Source organism: Macaca mulatta, chromosome 11 (genome assembly GCF_049350105.2).
Source record: "Macaca mulatta isolate MMU2019108-1 chromosome 11, T2T-MMU8v2.0, whole genome shotgun sequence".
NCBI classification, from domain to species: Eukaryota; Metazoa; Chordata; class Mammalia; order Primates; family Cercopithecidae; genus Macaca; species Macaca mulatta.
In genome coordinates this window covers 56,800,922-56,809,447 of record NC_133416.1, presented here as the reverse complement: position 1 = coordinate 56,809,447, position 8,526 = coordinate 56,800,922, and the positions used below count along the sequence as shown (strand labels likewise).

At 45.6% G+C, this 8,526-nt stretch overlaps 1 protein-coding gene and 1 pseudogene across 3 annotated transcripts in view; one reads left to right on the top strand and one right to left on the bottom strand.

Moving 5' to 3' along the window:
* The first annotated feature begins 7 nt into the window (after positions 1-7).
* The window catches only part of FAM186B (family with sequence similarity 186 member B), a 40,008-nt gene continuing 31,489 nt past the window's right edge, over positions 8-8,526 (top strand). Inside the window, exon 1 of one of the 3 annotated variants that reach the window (XM_077954082.1) lies at positions 8-332. The gene's annotated coding sequence lies outside the window, so the exon portion shown is untranslated. Of the gene's footprint in view, positions 333-4,729; positions 5,029-8,526 lie in introns of those variants that run through there. The other 2 variants (XM_077954080.1, XM_077954081.1) reach the window with 2 other exon arrangements.
* Positions 4,214-4,752, bottom strand: LOC144332656 (HIG1 domain family member 1A, mitochondrial pseudogene; annotated as a pseudogene).

Here is an 8,526-nt window from a genome sequence, read left to right as displayed (position 1 = left end):
GGGCTGCAGCCGGGAGGGCGGGGTCGGCAGGGGGTCGCACCCCTTCGTGGCCGGGGCTCCGGTGGCTCCCGCCGGCGAGCGGGGCCCCCAACCGGCCCGGTGTGTTCGGTCCCGGCCCCGCCCCCCGGCACGGAGAACCAGGCCCCGCCCCCGCGCCGCCGAGTTCCAGGTCCGCCCCCCGGGGGGCGGGGCACGCCTGCTCCCGCCTCTGACTGACGGTCAGGGGCCGGCGCCTCTGCCTCTCCCCGCTGCCTGCGTCCTGGCTTTGCCGTCGCTCCGGGAGCCCAAGCGTTCACGCCGTGTGTAGGGTGCCTTTGCGTTGCACAACGAATGTAATTTGCTGTAGTTCTTTTATAGTACTTTTAAGTTAATTAACTCCAGAACTATTTGTTGAGCACCTGTGAGGTGGCAGGGACTGTCTCAGGGACTGAGCACACAGCAGCTTGGAAAAAAAAAAAAAGCAGACAAATACCCGAAATCATGCCCTTGTGGGGCGTACAAGTGCTTCTCGCGTGACCCTGAAGTTCACTTTTGGGACCTGGCTCCCACTGAGCGCCGAACTCATGAGAGCAGGGCCCACTCTTTGATAGAAGTTAAAAATGTGAGGTACATGCTGTGCTGTGCGGCCGAGGAAACTGTAACCTGGAGCTGTGCGGCGAATGCGCTGAAGGCCTTGGGGCTGGAGAGTGACGGGCCACAGGCACACGGGTGCAGAGAGGCGCTGACCGCCAGCCTGCAAAGCCCCGCAAAAGGGGCTTCCTGTTCCCTTTATTCCCCCCTCAACCTGAGCCAAGACTCGCGTGATGCTGTGCTAGGTTCCTGAGATCCAGATAACTCGGGAGAGGTAGAAAAACTCCTGACACGGAGAAGTCCTGAGTTAGAGGTGACACCTGGGAGGAAAAGGAAATGGGATTCACCCTTGTGGGCTGCTGTAGAGAGAAAACTGCTTTATGATTTAATCAAAACGATACCCACATGGCCTCAAATGAAGGCCCAGCTCTGCGGTTTTCTTATTTGAGGCAGGGAATTGATCTGTCACCCAGGCTGGAGTGCAGCGGCACAATCAGGGTCTCAACTGGTCCTCCTCCTGGAGGACCTCAGCCTCCTGGTCTCAACTGGTCCTCCTCCCTCAGCCTCCGAGTAGCTGGGACTACAGGCGTGTGCCACCAAGCCCAGCTAATTTTGTAATTTTTTGGAGAGGAGGTCTCCCTATACTGCCCAGGCTGGGTCCTGCGGTTTTCAGACTTTTTTGTGGGGGTGCGGGGACTGGCGCCCGAGAGAGGGTAACGGAGGGGGCGGGCAGGGGGAGGGGGACGGACTCCCGCCGCCTCTCGATTTCTCCCATCTTCCCCCGGGGACTGCCGCGACGCCCGCGCAGATGGGGAGATTTTCTTTTTTTTTTTTTTTTTTTTTTTTGAGACGGAGTCTCACGCTGTTGCCCAGGCTGGAGTGCAGTGGCGCGATCTCGGCTCACTGCAAGCTCCGCCTCCGGGGTTCCCGCCATTCTCCTGCCTCAGCCTCCTGAGTAGCTGGGACTACAGGCGCCCGCCACCGCGCCCGGCTAATTTTTTTGTATTTTTAGTAGAGACGGGGTTTCACTGTGGTCTCGATCTCCTGACCTTGTGATCCGCCCGCCTCGGCCTCCCAAAGTGCTGGGATTACAGGCTTGAGCCACCGCGCCCGGCCGAGATTTTCAAACTATTATTGAGATCTCTAAGTATAGCAGAAGTGGTCCAGAGGTTCCGTGAACTTTTATGAATTGCATTTTTATTTTTAAAATGTTATTTTCTTTAATGAAATATTTCTTAGAACATGTACACACATATAGAATCAAATAATTGTACCAGATTTGTTAGACAAACATCAGAGCCCTGCCCCCATCGTCTTCCCCTCTCTAGAGGCAACGTTTTCACCTCTTATAGCTGTTTCTTCTGGCATTTACTTTCACATCTCCGGCCTTCCTCCAGCTGCAGCCCTCCCCACAGGGCGAGGGGTCCGAGGGGATTTGCCCATGCAAAGTACACTTGCCCAGGAACAGACTATATTCTGAATACCTGGGACCCTGGAGTTCCCTGCCCAGCTTCTTCCTTGCGTCTGTCCTCCCCAGGGAGGCCTTGCGTTTCTTCCTGCCCAAATTTTTATTTTTCCTGGAATTAATAATCTTGTTTTTAAAAATCATTTATTTTCTATGTATTTCTCAGAAAATCTACCTCAAATTCTTCCCCCAGTTGTTTAAATTTCCTCTCAGAATATCTAGATATAGCAGAGAATTCTCTCCATTTCATCTTCTTGGAGACATCACTGCTGGAGACTGCTGACCTTCTCCAATCTGACTGTTCATCCCCTAACCTTGCTGCATATCTGGCAACCTGGCAAATCTTTTCTCCTGGGCATGTTCTTTGCCTCATTCTTTTGTTGTTGTTTTGTTTTGTTTTATTTTGTTTTGTTTTGTTTTGAGACAGAGTCTCGCTCTTGTTGCCCAGGCTGGAGTGAAGTAGCCCACTGAACCTCTGCCTCCCAGGTTCAAGCTATCCTCCTGCTTCAGCCTCCCAAGTAGCTGGGACTACAGGCGTGCACCACCACATCCGGCTAACTTTTGTATTTTTAGTAGAGACAGGGTTTCACCATGCTAGCCACGCTGGACTTGAACTCGTGAGCTCAAGTGATCTGCCTGCCTCGACCTGGCAAAGTGTTGGGATTACAGGCGTGAGTCACTTTGCCTGGCTGCCTCACACTTCTGTGGGATTTTTATTTGCTATATTCTATGTTTTTCTTTTCTTTTTTTTTTTGACATGGTCACTTATTTTTATAACAATACATATACCATGTTGTCAGCATGGAATGTAAATTCAGGCTAGACAAGAGAATTTAACAAGTGTAATGGCATTCTGTAGTATAGAAAAGCATGTGTATAATGTCTGTTCAAACCAGCTTGCTTATAAATCATTAATCAATTCCATTATAGTTAATATGTTTAGTTTAACGTTTACAATTCTTATGGAGAAAATAATGTACACATTTAAAAAGTATTCTTCAGTTACCTTTGCATGAGTGCTTGAAATACATGTTTCTGTTTCAAGATGACATTTAAAAATTATTCTTATATTACAGCAGCAAATATAGATATCTACAGTTACAAAAGAACTAAACTAGAATCCATAAGTTATTCTCATGTTTACAGTTATGATTCTTCAATAAATACTATGACTATGCAGCTCTATCGGAAGCTTTCTAGATTTGATTTAAACATATACACATATATACTTTCAGCTGTGGGAGGTTTTACAAGTTATATTCCATGCACCTTTTTGACAGAGTTCTAAAAGAGCCAGCCAGTCCACAAGACAGGCAGAAAAAAGTTAAATTAACTGGGGCAAATAGGACTCATATAACATCCAAAACATGCAAGATTCTAGAGCAAACTGGGAGTACTTCAGGGTTGGTTTGCTATCTTCTTTAGAACTAATTTTATCTTAACAGTTTAAGAAGGTGGACATTTCAACACCATCATTTAGATGACATGTTTCTTTTGTATTAATTTGGCTCTCCTGAATGACCTAGTTAGTAAACTAGTCACTAGTAATTCAGTCACCAGGCAAATCAAGCCTGCAAGAAAGGAGGCCAGTATTCACAATGCCGTGTTATCAGCTGAACCCACTCGAATAGTTTATTTTCAGCATTAATATGTAGCTTCAATAATGAGATGTGGGCGCGGTGGCTCATGCCTGTAATCCCAGCACTTTGGGAGGCCGAGGTGGGTGGATCACCTGAGGTTAGGAGTATGAGACCAACCTGGCCAATGTGGTGAAACCCTGTCTCTACTAAAAAAAAAAATACAGGCCGGGCGCGGTGGCTCAAGCCTGTAATCCCAGCACTTTGGGAGGCCGAGACGGGCGGATCACAAGGTCAGGAGATCGAGACCATCCTGGCTAACACGGCGAAACCCCGTCTCTACTAAAAACACAAAAAAATTAGCCGGGCGAGGTGGCAGCGCCTGTGGTCCCAGCGACTCGGGAGGCTGAGGCAGGAGAATGGCAGGAACCCGGGAGGCGGAGCTTGCAGTGAGCTGAGATCTGGCCACTGCACTCCAGCCTGGGCGACAGAGCGAGACTCCGTCTCAAAAAAAAAAAAAAAATACAAAAATTAGCTGGGCGTGGTGGCGAGCACCTGTAATCCCAGCTACTCAGGAGGCTGAGGCAGGAGAATCGCTTGAACTCGGGAGGTAGAGGTTGCAGTGAGCGAGATTGTGCCACTGTACTCCAGTCTGGGCAACAGAGCGAGACTCCATCTCAAAAAAAAAAAAGATGTCTAACTAAAGCAAACTCCTCCAACAAGACCAAGATAGCATCTCTTCTAAGGTGTAGGTTTTGCCCAGAATTCCCGATACATGGAATAATAGCCCATACCAACAGTCATTGCTCCTTCAACAAAGCCTTGGGCTGCCACACACATGTGGATCAGATGATGCAACATTTTAGTATTTCCTCTGCTCTTCAATTTGTATAATCCATATGCAACAATTGCTGCAAAACCTGCCATTCCAGTGGGGATGAATGGTGCCTCTTTAGCTTTTCAAATAAGTTTGGATCCCTGATCTTCATCATATGAAGAAAGGGAAACATTTGTGTCTGTTGACACAGTGATTGCTTGAATAATCTCCCTAGAGCGAGAAAACCCCCTCACGCTTCTGATCCGCACCTGTGCCCGTGTTTTTCTTGATTTGTAATACTCCTGCTTTTTGGAGGAGACCATCATCCAGAAGCTTCCTGAGAAAGGGAAGAGTAAATTATTGTGGAATTTTGCATGTTTGCTGTTGTCATTTTTCAACTGTGACCCTTGGATTTGGTTGTTTGGCTGGGTACTGAATTCCTTCAGAATTATGAAGGCATCGCTACATGGTCTTCTAGCTTCTGACACTTCTGTGCAGAATGAGAAGTCTGAAGCCTTTTAATTCCTTGTCCTTTCTAGGTGACTTCCCCCCTCTCTGAACTTGTTTCCAGTGTTCTGAAATTGCAGTGATATGTCTTGGTGAGTGGCTACTATCTTCCATTGTGCTGGGCACTCAGTGCCCCTCACTTTTGGGGAATAATCTTGAATTATCCTATTGGTGATTTCTTCCTATTTTCTCTATTCTTTCTTTTTGATCTCCTATTACTTGGATGATGGACCTGTTGAACTGGTCTTTCTAATTTCTTATTTTTCTCTCTAGCTTTGCATCTTTTTTACTTCATTTTCTGGGAGATTTCCTCCACTTTATCTTCCTATTCTTCTTCTGAGTTTTTCCATCTTTTAAAGGTTTTAATCACTTTCACTTTATTTTTATTATCTGAATTGTTCTTTTTATAGCATATTTTATTTCAGGGTTATCTTATCTCAGAAGCTGTTACTGATAGTTCTGTCATTTTTGTTTCTCTGCATAATCGCTGCTCCAAATTTCTTTTTCTGTTGTTTTGGTCTCTGTCTTCTATATTAGATTCTTTTCTTGGAGGTCTTAGAAACCTTGGTTGTCTGCTCACACTTAAGGATGGGTCAGTCACCTAAAAGCTGACTGGAAGCATTTGTTCTCTGTTCAGGTGGTAGATGGATGGGCTTGTCAGTCATGAGCTTCTTTTTTTATTTTTATTTTTTTCAGACGGAATCTCGTTCTGTTGCCAGGCTGGCGTGCAATGGCGCGATCTTAGCTCACTGCAACTTCCGCCTCCCCGGTTCAAGCAATTCTCCTGTCTCAGCCTCTCGAGTAGCTGGGATTACAGGCACGTGCCACCACGCCCAGCTAATTTTTGTATTTTTAGTAGAGACAGGGTTTCACCATGTTGGCCAGGATGGTCTCGATCCCCTGACCTGGTGATCTGCCCACCTCAGCCTCCCAAAGTGCTGGGATTACAGGCATGAGCCACCACGCCCGTTCAGTCATGAGCTTCTTTGCACAGTGATCTGGCTGGGAACTTCTGGTGTCAGCATTCCTAGGTTTTCCTTCTCAGGGTGGTCAGACAGAGGAGACTGCCCATCTCTGGTCTGGCACAACCAATTCCGTTTGCCATATAGTTCTGCCACTGCCTTAGGATCTATCCTTCTCTAGTGTAAGTGAGTAACCTCTCATCCATCTGGTTTCCACTTCTGAAAATATTTTGCTCTTGTCTCTTCTCCCGTTTCCCTGTCCTTATGGATTTATGCCTTTAAAAATCCCTTTGCTACATGGGTTTTCAGTGGACAAATTTGGATGATCATGTTCAATCTACCATTTTTTAACCAGAAACTTTAAGTATATTTTAACTGGTTTTAAAACAGTAGTTTAAAAATATACATATGAATATCAAATTTTTGGGTTCATGAAAATAGGCTTGTTGACATTAAATGACTTTATAATAGAAAGATATCATGAAATTAAGCTTATAATGTAAATGTGTACTAATAAAATATTGCTTTTTTTTGAGACAGGGTCTCATTTTGAGACCCAGGCTAAAGTGCAGTGGTGTGGCCTCGGCTCACTTGTAGCCTCTGCCTCCAGGCTCAGGTGATCCTTCCACCTCAGCCTCCTGAGTAGCTGGGTCTACAGGCATGTATTACCACACTGCCTAATTTTTGTATTTTTTGTAGAGATGGGGTTTCACCATTTTGCCCAGGCTGGTCTCAAACTTCTGGGCTCAAGCTGTCTGCCTGTCCTGGCCTCCCAAAGTGCTGCGATTATAGGCGTTAGCCACCATGTCTGGCCAAAATATTGCTTTTGTTTTGGTTAGTGAGGGTCTGCATAAAGCTTTGCTTGAGAAGGGGTTGGGTGATTTTTTGTTTGTTTGTTTGTTTGTCTTAAAGTTTGTAAACATCTCTCCCGGGCTAGTGATCACCAAACTATGGCCTTTGTACTGTGGTGAAGGTATTGTAACAGGCCAGCAATCTGCTCACGTGAGAGGGACTAAGAAGGACTAATGTCTACAAAGGGAGCATCCCAGTCTCAGGGGAAAAGGGTATGCAAATAAAGGAGACTCACCACTGACAAAGGAGGAAGAGTTATTTCCTAACACCTTCCAGTACCTTCCTAATTGCTAGCCCTTTGCCCTGGCTACCCACAATCCCTCCACAGTCTCGAGCATTACAAAACATTGCATTTTTAAAAAATCAACTTTATTGAGGTATAATTTACATATAATACAATTCAGCAATTTTAAATGTACAATACAATGAATTTTCACAGATGTATCCAGTCATGTGACCATCACCATCATCATTCCTTTACTCAAACACCTTTGTGCCCTTTTGCTGTCAGTCTCCTCTCTCCTAACCTGGCTTCTGGCATCTACTGATCTGGTTTCTATCACTATTGTTTTGCCTTCCTAGAATTTCATATAAGTGGAATTATATAGTTTGTAGGAGTTTGTGTCTGTCTTCTTTCATTAGTATAATGCTTTTGAAATTTTCCATGTCATTGCATGTGTCAGTAGTTCATTCCTTTGTCATGTGAAGTGGTATATTTCATCACACGGACATACTACAATTTGTTTATCCATTCGCCAGTTGATGGACTGTTGTGTTTGGGTTGTTTTCAGGTTTATCAATACTTCTGTATAGATTTATGTGTGGACATATGTTTTATAATAAATATTTAAATGCTTAGGAGTGGGATTGCTGGGCTATATGCTAATGCATATTTTTTTAAAAACCTGCTGGCCGGGTACAGTGGCTCACGCCTGTAATCCCAGCACTTTGGGAGGCCGAGGCAGGTGAATCATCTGAGGTCAGGAGTTCGAGACTAGCCTAGCCAACATGGTGAAACCCGTCTCTACTAAAAATACAAAAATTAGCCAGGTATGGTGGTGCATGCCTGTAATCCCAGCTACTCAGGAGGCTGAGGAAGGAGAATCACTTGAACCTGGGAGGCAGAGGTTGCAGTGAGCTGAGATCGTGCCACTGCACTCCAGCCTGTGCGACAAGAGCGAGACTACATCTCAAAAAATTAAAATTAAAATTTAAAAAACCTGCCAGCCAGGTGCAGTGGTTCACGCCTATAATCCCAGCACTTTGGGAGGCCGAGGCAGGCGGATCGCGAGGTCAGAAGATCAAGACCATCCTGGCTAACACACGGTGAAACCCCGTCTCTACTAAAAATACAAAAAAATTAGCCAGGCGTGGTGGCAGGCGCCTGTAGTCCCAGCTACTTGGGAGGCTGAGGCAGGAGCATGGCATGAACCCAGGAGGCGGAGCTTGCAGTGAGCTGAGCTCGTGCCACTGCACTCCAGCCTGGGCAACAGAGCGAGACTCCATCTCAAAAAAAAAAAAACCTGCCAAACTCTTTTCCAAAGTGGCTGTACATTCCCACCGGCAATACACCATATGGGAGTTTCACTTTCCCAACATCTTCCTCAACACTTGGTATTGTCACACTTTTTATCATCTGACTCATTCTTATCAGAGTTGGGATCTCATGGTTTTAACTTGCATTTCCCTAATGCAATGACTAGTAAGTTGAGAATCTTCTTACGTGCTTATTCGTCATTTGTATATTTTCTTTTTTTTTTTTTTTCTTGAGACAGT